The sequence below is a fragment of the Rhinopithecus roxellana genome, chromosome 15 (genome assembly GCF_007565055.1).
Source record: "Rhinopithecus roxellana isolate Shanxi Qingling chromosome 15, ASM756505v1, whole genome shotgun sequence".
In the NCBI taxonomy this organism is placed as follows: domain Eukaryota; kingdom Metazoa; phylum Chordata; class Mammalia; order Primates; family Cercopithecidae; genus Rhinopithecus; species Rhinopithecus roxellana.
In genome coordinates this window covers 17,047,021-17,064,928 of record NC_044563.1, presented here as the reverse complement: position 1 = coordinate 17,064,928, position 17,908 = coordinate 17,047,021, and the positions used below count along the sequence as shown (strand labels likewise).

Sequence of the window (17,908 nt, the reverse complement as noted above, 5' to 3'; positions counted from 1 at the left end):
TTGCTGGGCTTTAGTGTAAAATGGGGATAATAGTAAGGGCCTGCTTTACTATGATATTAAAAGGATTAGATAATACTCATGAATGTACTTTATATTACTAAAGTTATATATGTAAATTGAATTTTTAATCAGCAGTAAGGGGCTGAGTTTTAAGATATTTGTCTATATCATGTTAATATTATACAATTTTAAATAATGAGTCAGAACCAAAAAATTAGTGATCCACCCTGCTCACAATAGACCAGTTCTTTTTTTTTTTTTTGACACGGAGTCTTGCCCTGTTGCCCAGGCTAGAGTGCAGGGGGGCCATCTCGGCTCACTGCAACCACTGCCTTCTAGGTTCAAGTGATTCTTCTTCCTCAGCCTTCCCGAGTAGCTGGGACTACAGGCGTGTGCCACCGCACACGGCTAATTTTTGTATTTTCAGTAGAGACAGGGTTTTACCATGTTGGCTAGACTGGTCTCTAACTCCTGATCTCAAGTGACCCACCTGCCTCAGCTTCCCAAAGTGCTGGGATTATAGGCCTGAACCACTGCGCCTGGCCCAATAGACAAGTTCTTGACGTGTGTTTACATGTGTGTTTATGGTGTAGTTCTTAACAACATACACATTGATACATATGTGTGTATATCATAAATATAAATGTGCTGGTATGTTGTCATGGGAATGAAAAATTTTAACTATGAACTTTAGTGTTTTAAAAATTTTATTTTATTAACTATACAAATTTTATGTGTTAATATACAAACTTAGAAAAATATATTTATTTGTGTTTGGAGAAGTGACATACACACATTTTGGAGAAATGACATAGATTTTAAATGTTTGACAAGTTGTGAACGGTTTTTGTACGTTAGGTTTATCTGTTGTCATCAATAATACAGAGTGTTTATTATGTATAGTGCTAAGCCTTTTTCTACGTAGGATCTCATTTAGTTTTAATCCTCACAGCAATATTCTGAGGATTTACTATTTTTACCCTACCTCCATTTTACAAATGAGGAAGTAGAGGTTTCCCTGAGATCACATAGGTAACAAGTGATACAACCTGGATTCAAGCCCAGGTTTGATTCCTGAGCCCTTGCTCTTAAATGTCCAAAATGCTATGCTAAGCTACGTAATTCCCATGGAAACCTAGAAATGAAGTACTAAAGAAGTTTTCAATTTACTGAAATGGCCACAGCTACGATGTATCATTTTGAGGCTATTTCCTGTTGATTTTGGTTGGGTTAGGTTGAATAGTTTGAAAGTAGTAAACATTGGAATGGGATGGAAATGAAGACATTTGGGACAGTGCCTGCTTTGTTCATCCGTGTATATCCATTGCCAAGCATAGTGTGTAGCATGGGGTGGGGTCTAATAGCTGTTTCTTCAAAGTTTGGAAGTTGGGCACTTTATAAAGCACAGTGTAAGTTAGTTTAATACATTTTTAATAGGTGCAAATGGTTTACATTCACTATTTCAGTCAGTCCTTACATAACTATCAACGTTTTAGAGTGTTAGATAAGTGTCCTTTCAAGAAATACAAAAGCTGTGCATCTAAGTTAGAAAGTCATTCTAGCAATATAGATATGTATAAAGTAGAAAATTAGTCATTCCGTTCCCATCCTACTTTTAAACTTTTTCTGTGCATTTACATATGTATTATACACACACACACACACACACACACACACACACACACACACACACACACACACACATTTTTAAAGACGTTTCATTATACCATAATACTCTTTCAAAGTTTACTTTTTTCCAGGTGACTATTTAAAAAACTTGTTTATTTTTGAAAATAGGGCTCATGTGGGAAGTGGGAGTAAGGTTGGAGGAAGAGAGGTGGGTAAGATTTATACATTAAGATTCCAAACCTAATGCCCTAGATTGATTGTACCTCAGGCTTTAGGAAATGGTCATTGTTATTTTTAAAACTTAAAAAAAAAGTCAATTTAAAATGACAACATTGTTTTCTGTCCTGTATAAGTAATTTAAGAGGCATCATTTCTGAATTAAATTATTCTAGTTTATTCTGGTAGCTACTTATAAAGAGAGAAATTGTGTTTTCAGATAACATTTTAAAAAAAACTGGTAGTCTCTCTTCTTGGTTGTTAGGACACATTTATTTCACATTTACAAAGTAAAGTAGGTAAGAATTTGGGCAAACCTGTAAAAAAGAAAAAAGAAAAAATGTTAAATAGGATTTTAAAACCAAGATAATACATGTAACATTTTAATTAATAGAAACTCAGACTAGTACTACTTAATCAGCATAAAGATACCCTGCATAGGAATTAGTCCTGGTCCTCACAACTTCATGTGAGTAGTGTGGGCTGACCTCATCCCCATCACCTATCCCTACTCACTCAACCACTACCAAATGCTATGCTGATAACTCAGGACTTTTTAAAGCAGTTAAAAAAAGAAAAGTTATTTGAGTGCTGTTCATTTTTTCTGGCATTATATTTAGAAATGCATACTAAAGGCCTTATAATCTACATTAAATAAAACTCTCTTGATTCCAGCTTTGAGAGTTTTAACTTGTTGCTAAGATTATTAGTCATAATTCACCTTCGTAATTTTTAAATTAAAAAATGTTATTACACAGGTAATAAAAAGTTTTTCATTATAGAAGTTTTTTAAAAAGCCTTTCTAATCCTAGAATACACTCCTTGCATCTAAGGTGCTTTATGCTTTTTTAGATCCACGAAGTGCTGAAGCCTTGCCTTAAAATTCTAAGAATTGGACCTGGTAGAATGTAGCAGTTTATTGAAACTATAGAGTAATCAGCGTTTTTTACAAGCCAAGTTTAGTTTTTCTCATTGGTAGCATTCATAAATGTGCTTTTCCTTTTGAGTGGCTCAGACCATGCTCTACAGAGTATTTTATTCTTGTTCATTATAGTCTAATAGTGTACAGAGGGCTCAATTAATGTTATGGATGGTGAAACTAAGAGACAAGAATTTGACTAAGTTAGTGGTAGAGCCTAGTTTTCCTTTTTTATTCTAGACTCAGTCATCTTGACCAGTAGTCTCTAAACTTTAAAAAATTATGGTTACCAGTTAAATGTATGATAGTCTAAACTAGTGTTTTATGTATGTTATCAAACGTACAGGAAAGTTGAATTTTTTAAAAGGATGAGATTTTAAAATATAAATTGTAATAATTTCTTCCCAGTGGCTCCCTTCCTCAGGGTACCCACACCCACTTGGAGACGAGTGCTGAAGATAGGCCATTCTTCTTGCAGAAGAGGCAGCCGTGGGGACAGCTGGAGGACAGTTGGTAAAAGGTGTGGGACTTTTAAGTTGGAGTGATCTTTTGTAGCTTTTTAATTTTAAAGAAACAGCCTTTCTTTCTGTGAAAGGCTGAAAGATTGAAAGTATAGGCCTGGAGAGAGGTGAGCTTTAAAAGACAGAAATATAAACCTTATTTGTTTTCCTCAGAGTTGACCAAAAGGGAAAGGGCTGCCTGCCCTGATAGCTTCTACTCCCATTGAGATGGCAGTGCCTTTTTCTGTTGTTAGGCAGTTTATAGAACGCAGGATAGCTTGGTAAGCGTCTTCTCTGTGCCTGATGTGACGTAACATTGTGGAGTATGCAGCATGCATGTTAAGTACAAGTGGTTGTGTTTGGCTTGTTGCTGCAGCATTTTTGAAGATGTCTTAAAAAGCAGTTATCAGTGGATGGAGTTGGATATGTGCAAGTTATTGAAATCATCATTCTTCAAGACCCAACTTTGTAACTTGAATTATTCTATTTAGTATTTGTTTACTTCCCCCAACCCCCAACACCTCAGAGCAGAATTCTTTTTCTGAAAGGAACAGATGCCGTTAACTTATCAGGACTTGATACTAAAAAGCCTACAAAAATCTTTGTGCTGTTTATTTTCTTTATTTAATCTATATGCAAAACATATTGTAATTATTGCTGTGAGAGAGTTTTAAGCTGATGGTTCCCCCACCCACCCTTTTGTGCTCAGGGGAGATAGATTAGGAATGCCAAATTGACAAGTTGGTATAAAGAAATAATGACCATTGAAATAAAACAGGAGTTCAAATAAAAAGCAAATCAGATACAAATGTAGAATGAAAATATCTTTTAGTAAAATGTTAGCATGCTGTACTTGGAACAGATGCCACATTAATTCAAAAGAGAGCCCAGAAAATGTGGCAACTTTACGATGTCAATGGAGGGAGCTGCAATAGTTCCTGTTTTCATTGTGTCAGGTTCTCAGTACCTTTAGGTCCAGTCCTGTTCCTTATATTTATTTTCTGTATGTGACATGTTAATATACAGATATTAAATCCATGCCTAATACTTTTATTTGTGTAATTAAATACATTGTCATGCTATTAGATATTAGTATAAAAAGCCCAATAACTTATACTGCAACAGTCACGTTTTTTGTTTTAAATACGCCTATCAGGATATTTGGAATCTGAAGCAAAAATCCTTTGCATCTTTCAAGGCACTTTTATGATAAGAAGGTAGTCTAAGAATTGAGTCAAAGAGGCCTACTGCTTTTTAAATGTAAAATTTGGACAAGTTACAAAATTATGAGAATTTTGCTTTTTTCTCATTTAAATTTGTAGTTATCATTGGACATTTGTTGTGATTTTTAAGTAGCTTAGACTCATTCATTCCTTTTGTGTGTGTGTGTGTGTTTTTATGGTGTTTGGGAAGAAGAAGGGGTGATGGAAGTGTACTGTACACACTGGGATATTTTCAGAGTGACATTCATTTTATAGAAGATTGCACAGGGACATCTATGAATTGCCCATTTCTTGCAGTTCCTGGTTAGTGTGGGTCTGAGTGTGGAGAAAGGTGGGCTGGGGGCTCTTAACCAGATTTACAGTGTGCTACTTCCTGAGTCGTGCAATGATCTAATCATCAGGGGCATATCCTGTGTGCTTGTAAAGACGTCTGGTGCACATGCTTAGAAAAGCACTACTAGTTTTCTCTCAGTGAAGCTTACAATTTAGTAATTTGGTGAAAAGGTTAAAAGTTTTGTTTTCGTGTAATTCAAGTGAAGGGGAGTTTATAGCGTGTTGATAGAGCACAGAGGTTAAGATGTTGGTGCAGGAGCCACTTTGCATGGGCCCAAATCCTAGCTTTGCCATGTATTAGCTCCGACTGTGTCCAAATTACTTCTTGCTCTGTGCCTCTGCCTCAGTTTCTTCACCTGTAAAATTTGAATAAAATGAAGTGGTTATGAGGAATAAGTGAATTAATGTATAAACTAGTAGAAGTGCCTGACACATAGTAAGTACTAAATACATGGTACTTAAGCTTAGTTTTCTGCCCCTTTCTTCTCTTCTCAAGGATTCAGACAAGTGTTAAGATAAGAGCCTGAGCTTTGGCGTCTGACCCCAGTATTTGAATCTCAGTATAACCACTTAAAGTTTAATGTTTGACCTTGGACTAATTATTTAAGCTCACTGCAATAAAGAGGTATCACATACATACTGCATACTACTGTGCTGGTCACTGGGACTTCAGTTTCTTCATCTGTGATATAGAGATGGTAATACCAACCTCCTAGGGTTCATGTGATGATAAAATGAGGAAATGGATCGTGATAGCTGCTCTTATCATTATTATTGTTATTATTACAGTCCCACTAAAAGTTTATGGGAAAAGAGTAAATACGGAACAATTTAGCTGGAGAGGTTTTTTCCTCCCTTGAAATGCATGGTGAGAAAGAATATGGATGATGAAAGTGTTATCTAATGAGTTCTTATTTTTGAATACCTCTGGGAAAAAATAGAAAATACATGGGAATATGTCAGTTTTAACAGAGCCTGCTAAATATTTTAGGGGATTTGATGTTTATTAAAGCCCATAGTGATATAAGCTTTTCTTTTTTTTCTCAACTGCTGGTGAGACCAGCACCAAGATATTGATGCAGTTTATGGTAGGTCTCTTAGAATTAAGTCTGTAGTAGACTAGGCATTATAACTCTGAAGTCTTAAATACTCAATAGCTGGGCAGTCCACTGGGTCTGACAAATTGTGTGTATTTAACCCTTGAAAACTCATGCTTGAGTGTAACAACTAATGGAAACAATTGTAGAACCTCAGAGATATAAAGGTGGCATACAAATGCTTTCTAATAATGATGGGCACAGTTTATTTGCTTTTTGATTTTGGGCATTTTGCCTTTGTGAATTTTCCTCTCGTTTGGTGCCTGATGTTTTCTTATGGTAGTTGTTATTTTCTTTCTATATTTAATTGTCATAAGCTACCTATATTGAGCCTGGAAACTGAGCCTGAGAACAAGTTGATTATGAGAAAAGGTACAATGATATCCTCAGATTTGAGGGGTTTTGGGGTGAATAATTGAGTTAATATATCCATTAGAATGTATGTATGTATCTCTCTTATAAGTGAAACCAGTAATTGAGGTAAGGGGAAAGATAATTAAGTGTAAAATATAATTAACTTTACTCATTCACTACTGATTAGGATCTGAACGTTTTTGGTCTTTGATCCTTGATATGTTTTTTTCTGTGATTCAACAAAAGTATTTGTAGTAGCTTACCAAAACATTCTGAATATGGTATATGTTACCCTTAGCAAGAATTTAAGTTAAAGTAGCATAATGGCTCCTATTAACTTTTTGTTCTCACTAACCCAGCTGTACCTTTTGGTGAAGGTCTAGTAGGTAAATAGGTGTATTTACTATAGGTGAATTGGTGTATATTTTATTTTGTCCCTGTTCCTAAAACATTGTGTCTGCTTTCTAAGGAGAAATTACAACCAGTTTTTTAAAAAATAAAGTGTTGTACTTTGACTTAGTAAGTATTTTTAAAACTAAGCAATTTTATAGTGGGTTGTATAGTTTTCTTTCAGTTAAATAATTGTAATCTTATTTTGCAATAGAGTGGCCATAATTAAAGCATTATAGTTTTAAAATTAGCGTAACAAATATATAGTATTAAGTTTGCTTTACTTTAGCTCTTTGCAGAATCTGTACAATTTGCTTCACTTGGTTGAATGGAATTGTGGAAAGTTTAGAAGTACATTTTATTTTGATAAATATGTGTTAGAAAGAGATTCTGCAAGCGTTTGGGGGTTGAGTTAAAGAATTATACAATTTTGAAAATCAGTTTGTCCTTGCTTAATTTGTAAAAAATGGTGCTGTATGTGACGGGGGTGCAGTCCCATTTCAGCTCTGCAGGACCCTGTCCAGCTGGTGGTGCTCCTGTGTAGAGATGTTGCCGGTGATTGCCCAGATTCCCTCAGTTGCCTTTCCTCTCCCACTTCTCTGCTTACTCTCTCGATGGTCTCTTCTCCGTCCCCTGCCTCTTGTTCATCCTTCCCTTCAAACCACCACTGTTTTATTTCTATTTCTCTTAAAAACAAAACACCATTGTAATTATTAGTTTTTAAACAGGGAGATACTGAGCTATTATCAAAACCTTAAGCTTTAACAGTTTGTGGGGACACCCCCTACTTTGGGCCCTCAGCTGGAATTTGGAGAACAGATAGCTTAAAATCACTTGCACAGTAACTGAATATTTGTAAAATACTTTATATCTGGACTAAGGGAGAGAATAGAAAAATACCTTTTTACCTCAGAAATTGCTGTATTTTCTGGTTGTGGGTGAGATAGAGGCAAAGTTGAGGAAGAGGTAGGCATGTTACTTAACTAAAATAAGCATTAATTTATTAGATTGCTCTCTAGTCTCATGGACCTAATTAGAGAATAAAATGGAAATTTTGGTGTTGTGAATTGCTAAAATATTTTGATTTATTAATTGAGAAGACTGCTTTCTTGATTTGTAAATACAAAATATGATGATGGTGCCTTATTGTATATTGATCTTTTACATTTCATTGGTTGATAGTTGCAAAGTAGCAGACCCTTTCCTTTTTAGATTTCTCCTAGTGGTTTTAAATTATTAACGTAATTATTTGGTAAGAAAAGTAAAACTTGGAAATTAATTATGGTTACATGTTAAGTTAATGTCTATGCTGGATTTAAAATCAGTAGCCTCTGGTCGGGTGTAGTGGCTTATGCCTGTAATCCCAGCACTTTAGGAGGCTGAGGCTGGTGTATCACTTGAGCTCAGGAGTTTGAGACCAGCACAGGGACGGGCGTGGTGGCTCGCGCCTGTAATCCCAGCTTTTTGGGAGGCCGAGGCGGGTGGATCACGAGGTCAGGAGTTTGAGACCATCATGGCCAACATGGTGAAACCCTGTCTCTACTAAAAATACAAAAATTAGCTGGGCGTGGTGGCACATGCCTGTAATCCCAGCTACTCAGGAGGCTGAGGCAGGAGAATCGCTTGAACCCAGGAGTCGGAGGTTGTAGTGAGCTGAGATTGTGCCACTACTTCCAGCCTGGCAACAGAACGAGACTCCGTCTTAAAAAAAAAAAAAAAAGAAAAAAAAAAAAAAGAGAGAGACCAGCATGGGCAACATGGCAAAACCCTGTCTCTACAAAAAATATGGAAATTAGCCGAGTGTGGTGGCATGTGCCTGTAGTCCCAGCTATTAGGGAATCTGAGCTAGGTGGATTGATTGAGCCTGGTAGGTCGAGGCTGCGATTGTGCCATGCCATTGAACTCCAGCCTGGGCAACAGAGCAAAACACTGTCTCAGTCAGTCAATCAGTTCAGTAGCTAAGATCTATACCAGACATTTCATCTATTATTTAATTATACATAGAGAAAAACATTTGAGACAAGAGCCTTAACTTTATAGGATTTTAAATAACTTCTTATTATGGAAATTTAAAAACTTTTATAAAAATAGAGTGAATAATATAACGAACCCCATGAACCTCTTCCCTATCTTTAACAATTACCAGCATTTTGCCAATCTTTATCTATAGTGTGTAAAACATAACAGGAAAGTAACTTTGTGTTTTCAAAACATGCACTACAGTTAGGTACATTGGTATACTCAAAGGAAAAATGTGTATGAGAATGTTCTTTCCATACGTTGTTAGTTTAATACTGGTAATCCCTTTTAGGATAATATTTTCATTTGTCTTTTAACTTACTGAAGAGGTCTGAGCCACCGCTAACTTAATGAAGAACCATGCCTGCTGGAAAGATTCTAGCTTCTCATACCCCTTCTGCTTTTAGAAGTTCTGAGATTATTAGTTTTGAGCTTGTGTTCTTAGGAGCTGCATTTTATTTTATGTACACTTGCCTATCTGTGACGGTTGTATGGACCATCATTTCTTAGCATAAGCAGGACAATATGTAAGTCAGCTTAAAGTTGCAGGTCACAAGTCTTGTTCCACACTTCCTTCTTGTGCATATTCTATTTCTTTTTTATTTATTTATTTATTTATTTATTTTTTATTTTTTTTGAGACGGAGTCTCGCTCTGTCGCCCAGGCTGGAGTGCAGTGGCCGGATCTCAGCTCACTACAAGCTCTGCCTCCCGGGTTTATGCCATTCTCCTGCCTCAGCCTCCTGAGTAGCTGGGACTACAGGCGCCCGCCACCTCGCCCGGCTAGTTTTTTGTATTTTTTAGTAGAGACGGGGTTTCACCATGTTAGCCAGGATGGTCTCGATCTCCTGACCTCGTGATCCACCCGTCTCGGCCTCCCAAAGTGCTGGGATTACAGGCTTGAGCCACCGCGCCCGGCCGCATATTCTATTTCTATTTAACGCGAATGTATGTATTGGTTAAGGAATGCTTGTTTTACTTGTAAAATGGTTTGTTGAGGAGGGACTTTTGATTACCTGCTGTCTTTAGACGTGGTAACAGTGGTTAGAAACTTGTTACGTGCTCCCTTGTTTGCTCTTTGCACTGTAAGTTGTACATATGCCTGCAGTTGTGGGGTGTGTTCATTAGGAGTCACTACAAGGTAATGGTAGCCTTATTTCTGAATTTATTTGGTTGCATTAGTTTAAATTAGACCCATAGGTGTAATTATTCCACCCCAATGCATGGGGAAGCATAGTCAGTGAAAGTTGTGCATCTAAACCCCTGTGCATTGAAAATGTATCTTTAATGTTATGATGTTATTTGACATCTGTCATTTAGTGCAAGGAGTATACTTATTTAACAGGACCTTTAATAAGTTCCCTCTACACACCAAAGATATATTTTTTAAAAATTATGCTTAAGAAGACTTTGTAGTATTCCCCAAAAGAGTTCATCTATAGCAGTAAAATCTTTCTAAAATAAAACTTATTCTTTTAACCGATATTCATTTAAGTGGGTTTCTCTGTACTTGGTTTCCATGGAAATAGCGAATAGCTAACGTTATTTATAAGGTGGAAGTAAAATAGGGTGCCTAATGGGACCCCATGCTGCTCTGATGAAGAGACTTAGGAAAAAAATCCATGCTCATGGGATTTTTTTTTTTAAACAAGGTTAATGGAAGCCCTGATTTCAGTCTTCTGTAACAGAACATATTTTTGGTTTTAAAGGCTAGCATTAATATCAAGCAAACAACTTCTTTTTGAGGTCTGTATTGCTTTCACTTTCAAGTTTTAGGACCACTTACTTATCAGCGTGATTGAGGCTTTATGTTTCAGACTCCTGTTTCTTTGTGGTTTTTGTTTCAAAAGTTAAAATTCCCAGTGTATTGTAGCTGTTTCCGCTTCTCATTGACATTTCAAAGTACTGATTAAAAAGATAAATGTTCATTAAGGATAGCAGTGGTGAGAGAGGATCAATATGTTGGACTCCGAAGATTTTTTAAAAAATGTAAATTGTATGGAACCATTTTTAGTTTTTAGGCCTAAAGTCAGGGTTCTTTTTTATTTGTGTTGTGGAGCTAAACCTGTATAGTCAGAGAGAAGAGATTCTAATTTTCTTTCAGGCTAGAAACAGGGAAAATCTTAATTTCTCTTTCCTTTTTAAAAAATGGATTGTTGCCAAAACCTTTTAACTGAAATAAATGTTAATTATTTTAGTGCTTGAAATGTGGATTTGGAATAAACCTTGGCTTTTTTCTCACTTCTTCGGTAAGGCCTACTCTGAGTTTTGTAGGCCTGCAGCAAAGCCTTGCGTTTTTTAAGCCCCTTCAAGTGAAAGAGTATCATTCCCTTTGTGTTTGTGTTTGTGTTTAGGGTGTGTGTGTGTGTGTGTGTGTGTGTGTGTGTGTCTAATTTTTCTATAGCCTGAAAGGCACCTGCTCGTTTTCCAGCCTAGTGAGTACAGCAGTGCTATATTGAGAAGTGAGGCAGGATGGAACACAATAAGGAGCCATAATTTTTATTTAGTTAGTTTTGCTCATCCTCGGTAGCTTGTGATCACTGTCCATTTATCTGGAAGTACTCTGATTATTCTTGGCTATCAGTGCAGCAGGAGTTTTCTTCTGTGTTTAAAGCAAGGACTGTAGTATACTGAGGGCTCCTTCAGGGGAGGACTTGAGTTTTGTTTTGTGTGTATGTGTTTCTCTGGATAAGCTTCTGGCTATAGATGAGTTTATTGTGCTTTAATTTTTTAAAATTTGGTTATTTTAATCTTGTTGAATTTATTTTTGTGTGAGATATTTTTCTCTAGCAATTCACTAGTTTCTTCTATGTATGTTGATGCTGTTTTATAAAATTTTCTGAATGTGTTAATTTTTCTTTTAGTTTAGCTTTTTCTTGTTTATTTTTAAAATCTGGTATCTAGCACTGACCTTTCTTAGTGACTTTTATTTGAATTATCTTTGTGCTTTAGAGACATAGGAATTTGGGTCTGTTATCCCATTTCTGAGTGAACAACTCCCAGTAGTTACAGTTAGTGCAATAGAAAGAGTTCTCACAGATGCAGTGCTGGGCATTGATCCTCCTCCTTGGTGCTTATGGTTTACACCCAGAACTCCCATTAGTGTTAACAGGAGACACTTCCTTAAATCCCTGTACACCAAAGTAAGCTCGAACTCTTTTATGATGCCTTATAGATACCTGAGTTGTTTTTTTGTTGTTAATGACAAGAGTTTTAGTCCTGAGGTTAACCGATTATTAAGATAGAGTTTGAGTTGTCTTGGGATATGGAGTGATTTACTAAGTCTGATCTGTAATTAAGAAGTTTTCGTTACGATGATTAGGCTCAGTAAACAGCTTTGTGAGAGCCGTGGAAGCTTGTGAATACGAATTTTTGTACTTTATAGAGTGAGGAAGCAAGATTTCTTGTTTCCATTTATTTCTGCTATTTATTCTCAACCATAAAAAATGGTTCTAACAGTTTTTGTATATATTATAAGAGGACTTAGAAAAATTGTTCTGTTTTTTATTTTACTTAAAAGCCCTCCTGTAATTGCCCTCTGGCTTCAAAGTCTTTTATTAGCTAGTATGGCTTACGTTTTTCAAGCATATAGAAGTTAATATGCACTGTTTTAGAACTTAGACACTATAACCACTGGTCAAGTAATAGATAATCAGTGTTTACTACACCCATCTGTGAATTGTGGATTTTTATTGCTATCATTTATTTATGTACAGTTTAATGGAAAGATTCCTAGATTGACAGCAATTAATCTGAGTTTTAGGCTGAGCTTTGCCTATCATTATCTTTGTAGATATTAGCTAGTCATCTGGACTTCTTGGACCTCTGTTCCTCCGTGAAATGAAGTTATGGATCTGGCGCTCTGGGGTGTCCATTCTAGTTTGAGGCTGTTTGAGGGCCTACTTTCCTAGGTACTGAAGGAAATAGAGTACAGTAAGGCAGGCAGTGGTTTCTAATCCTGGCTCCCTAGTAGAATCTTTTGGGGAAACTTAAATACAGATCTATGGGTTCTAAATAAGGCACAATATATTCAATATCTTTAAGGGTAGGGCCTGTGGATCTGTATTTTTTCAAGTTTTATGTGTTATTCTGATCTAGTATTGAGAACTACTTGTATAAGGTATTCTATTCTTTTGTGTATGTGTATGTGTGTTCTAGTTAGGGAGATGTCATATGGGTTAGATTAAAATGTGAGGCAGTATATCGTTAAATTTAAAAATGAATGAGAAAGATGATAAACACTTCAGGAGTTGAAACAAAGGAAGAATTGGGAAGTAGGATGGTTTGAGCAGATCTCTGTTAATCAGCGAGTCTTTATCTGGACCCTAGTGTGTGGGTAAGATTTGGATAGTTAGAGAGAGGGTAAAAAGGTATTATTCTTGATATAAGGAAGAGCATAAGTAAAAGTTGGGGAGCAGAATAATTCTGATTATAGTTTTAGTCTTTATTTTAGTATTCTTTTGCTCCTGAAACTGCTGTAGATTTCCTCAGTAATTTAAGGGAGTGAGCGAGCCATGAAGGTATTTGGAGGAAAAGAGCATTCCAGAGCCCCAAGAAGGGAACTTGCCTGGAGGGTCTGAAGTATGGAAAAGTGGCCAGTGTTGCTGGAATGGATTGAGCAATAGGGAGATGGGATGGCTTAGAATGGCAGAGGCCCAAATCACTTAGTGCCTGTGGGCCATTGAAAGGAACTTCATCTTTTCTTGGAATATGATGGCAAGCCATTGGAGGGTTTTGAGCAGAGGAGTAACAAGATCTGTCTTGGATTTTGAAAAGCTTACTCTGACTCGCAAGAAAATATACCTTAGCGGGGCTAGGGTAGAATTGGGGAGGCCAGTTAGGAAGCTGTTGTAATTATCTAGGTGAAAGGTGAAGGTGACTTGGACCGGGGAGGTGGTAGGAGAGTTGAGACAAGTGGTCATGGTGGATATATTTTGAAGGTAGAGGCACATAGTTGGCTGTTGGAGTAGATGTGGAGTGTGGAAAAAGAAGAGTCTTAAGATGACTTTTAGGATTTTTTCTTCTGAGGGGGTGGAGTTACCATTTATTGAGATGGGAATGACTCTGAGGAGGAAGTTAGGGGAGAGGTAGTCAGGAGTTTAGTTTTGGATGTGTTGAGCTTGAGATACCTATTTGACCAGTGTTGAGTGGGCAGTTGGGTATATGAGTTTGGAATTCAGGGGGAGGATGTGTGCTGGAGGTAAACATTGGGAATTGCCAGTGCGTAGATCCTTCTATAGCCATGAGACTGTGTGAGATCACCTAAGGGGAAGAGTTCCAAGAACTGAGTCCTGGGACAGTTCCACATTTTGAGGTATTGGAGGCAAGGAGGAACCAGCAAAAGAAACCAAGCAGAGTAGCCAGAGAGACGAGGAAGAAAATCAAGAGAGGATGGTCTCCTGGAAGTCAAGAGAAAAAAAATTTCCAGGAGGAAGACATGATCAGTGGGTCAAAAGATACTGGTCAAGGAAGTGAAGACTGTTTTCTGTTGGATTTAACAACTGTTAAATCATTGGTGATCTTCACAAGAATGGAGGAGGCAAAGGCCCTAATGGGTTGTGTTCTGTAGAGAATGGGAGGAGAGGAATTAGAGCGAGGGAGTATGGTTAACTCTTTCAGGGAGTTTTGCTATAAATGTGAGCCTAGACAGGGATGATAACTAGAGAAGGATGTGGAGTCAAGGGAGGGTTTTTTTTTTAATTATATTTTTTAAGATAGAAGGAACAAAATGATCCAGTAATGATGAGGGGAAGATTGATGCTCCATGAGAGTAAAGGGAGAAGAACTAGAGGAATGTCCAGGAGAGGGTAAGAGAGGTGGGGACAAGAGGGATGGTTTTTAAGATGTTGGGGCCCCAAGGACTAAACTGATCAAGTGGGATTCTGCCTTTTCTTCTAACCACTTATCTGCATTTAAATTTATTTCAAACTTACTTGCTTTCTGTTGGAAGTTAGGAAGGGCAGATAAAAAACAGTAAAGCCAGTGGTATATAAAACTCAATTTGGGGGCCTCTGTCAGTTTGGTATAGTAGGGGAAGAGAAGAGATTGAATCTTCTGGGTAAGGTGACATTTTAAAGTGTCTTTGAATGACAATTATCTGTGCTATTCTAGTCCCTTATCAAAATTTATGATTGAACACAGGCTATAAACTTAATTATTTGAAATTTGTAGTAGGGTGAATTAAATTTTAGCCTGATTTAAAACATGATCTAGTATTAAACTTTTTCTCTGCAAGTTTTGTTTGTTTAATACAGATTCTTCATATGCAAGGGTTTCAGATATTTTACAAAAGGTATTTAAATAATTATTAATCACTTTAGATTTATTTATAATATTTAAAATATTATAACCATATCAGAAATCTGAATGATTTGTTTCTTTACCAGCTCTAATTAGAGCAGTTACCTTTGAAGTTCTGGAGAGGTAAACAATCTTCAGTTTTTGTATGACATTATATTAGCAAGATAATATAACACCTCTAAAAGCACAAATACTTTCATTTACTTTAACTTAGGTGTTTTGGATATATTTTTCAAGAACAAATCTATCTTTTAAAAATTTAAGCAAATATGATTAAAATTTTGAAGTACCTTAGTTAGAAGTGTGAAATGTATGTGAGAAACAAACTAAAGGGCTTTTAACCAGCTTAACATGAAGAAATCAAACTTGAATTTCAGACTTAAATATGTTTTACATATGGATAGTGTAAGAAGCACAACTGTGTGTATAGATGTTGCGTTTTGCTGCTCAGTCTTCTTAAATTATAGAAATAAAATATTTTCTTTTTTTTTTTTTGTCAATTTCCAAATGGTAGTCAATTAATATGCAATGTTAAGAAGAAACACTTTGGGATTTCTCGTGTGCACAGTGTTTAAGAATTATTAGTCTAAAAATAATTTCCTCTTTTTGGGTATGTGAACCTCATTGTGAAACCAATGAAAGCCGTGGACCCTCTTCCAAGAAAACTGTACCTCTGCTGATATGTATAGAATTTAGCATATAGTATGAAGGAGTTGACAGACCCCTCTGAAGCCCATTCATGGGGATCCCTTAGGTTTAAAGGATTTCATGGTTTTTTTTTTTTTTTCTTTTTTTGTGGGGGGGGGGAGGATGGAGACTCACTCTGTCGCCAGGGTGGAGTGTACTGTGTAGTGGTGCAATCTCAGTTCATTACAATCTCTGCCTCCCAGGTTCAAGGGATTCTCCTGCCTCAGCCTCCCGAGTAGCTGGGATTACAGGTGCGCGCCACCATACCCAGCTACTTTTTTTTTTTTTTTTGTAGTTTTAGTAGTGACTTCTACTAAATAATTATTGTTTACCATGTTGGCCAGGATGATCTCGATCTCCTGACCTCATGATCTGCCCGCTTTGACCTCCCAAAGTGCTGGGATTACAGGCATGAGCCCCTGTGCCCGGCCAGGATTTCATGTTTTAAGATTTGCCCTAGATGGCTTACTTATGTGATTTTCCTTTAAAACTTTATGTGCAGACTTTACCAAAAATATTTTGCTAGTGTTTATTGTAGTTTGTTTTTTAGAAGAGTAACTGCTGCAGCGGGTTAAGAAAAAGTAAGGTCTAGTGGAAAATGAGCTCAGCCAAGGAATCTCGAGCCCGTAAGCTCTTCTCCAGCTTCACTATCAGCTAGCTGAGTGACCTTTGGGGAAATCACTTAACTTCTCTGGCTTTGATTTTCTATGCGATTTCTGCAGTCCCTACAAGTAGTCTTATGAGCAGTTTCATGACATCATGATTTCAGGATATCATGGCAAAATTCTTTATCAGTTTAGGATTGGCCCTGCTACTCATTTTTGGAGAAAATGCCTTGGAGATAAGGTATATGTACATTGTGCTGCCTTTTGTTGAATATGCCTTTTCAGCAGCATTTATTAATACTTTCTCAAATGCTCTATAAGTTAAAATCCCAGTCCCATCCTCATCACTTTGAATTTCAACATATTTTATATATTCTGGGTATAAGCCTGTGTTGATTATATATACTATAATTATCACCTCCAATTCTGTGGTTTATCTTTTCACTTTCTTAATGGTGTTTTTTTGATGAACAGAAATTCTTAATTTTAATTTTGCCCAATTTATCAGTCTTTTCGTTTTTATTATATTTTAAAGTGGTAATATTTTACTTCCTAATCAACAACGTGGATGAAAACAGTTCCAGAAAGTCATTCATTTAACAAATAATGCTGCTGGAAATCAATACATAAGAAATTATCGCCAGCCTGAAGGAGCTAACATGAAAGTCCTAATAGGGAAGATAAGCCCTCAACAGACAGCTTAAGTGTCAATTTAGTCAATTCATTGATTTAACAAACATTTATTGAGCATTTACTATGTGCCTGGTACTGTTTCAGGCAACCTTTTGAGTGGCATAGAATCCTATAGATATCAGTAGTGTTAAGAATCCACTTTTTAATAGCTGCATTGTTGTACAGATTGTTGCATGATGTCTCTTTTGGTTGGGAGTCATCCTAACCTTTGTGATTAAAATTGTTATTTGCATGGGCCTGAGAAATTTAAAAAGGACAGCTGCTAAAGAAAAGGCAGAATAGAATAGCACATTACTTTCTTTTGGAAATGAATGCTAACTGTATGAACTGGGGCCCTTTATTGTATGTTTGGCATAACTGTACATGATTAAACAAAGATTTACAATCTGAGAGACATGAAGCTCTTTTGAAATATTCCCTGAGGAAATGAGACACTATTGGGGTAATATCAGTCAACAAACACCATATTTAAGGCAAAAGGAAGACATGTAGTTTTAGAGCATAGCATAGTAGAGTTTAAATAATTAAATATTAAAATATTAAGGGACAAGTTTTAATTTTTGTTTTCCTAATATTGGATTGGGATCCCAAAACATAAATTTTCTTTCTAGCTTTATCACTGATTAGATATGTGGCATGGAAACAAACAGCTTTTGTGTATGTGGTTTACAATCTAAAGTGGTAAGACGTGGCCAGGCACAGTGGCTCACACCTGTAATCCCAGCACTTTGGGAGGTTGAGGTGGGGAGGATTGCTCGAGCCCAGGGGTTTGATACCAGCTTGGGCAACATAGTGAGGCCTGACTCTACAAAAAAATAGAGTAATAGCCAGGCATGGTGGCACACTTGTAGTCCCAGCTATTCAGGAGGCTGAGGTGGGAGGATTGCTTGAGGCTGGGAGGTTGAGGCTGCAGTGAGCTGTGACTGTGCCACTGCACTTGAGCC

At 36.7% G+C, this 17,908-nt stretch overlaps 1 protein-coding gene across 20 annotated transcripts in view; it reads left to right on the top strand.

Moving 5' to 3' along the window:
• PHF21A (PHD finger protein 21A) overlaps window positions 1-17,908 on the top strand; it is a 195,063-nt gene that overhangs the window by 11,278 nt on the left and 165,877 nt on the right. The window lies entirely within an intron of this gene.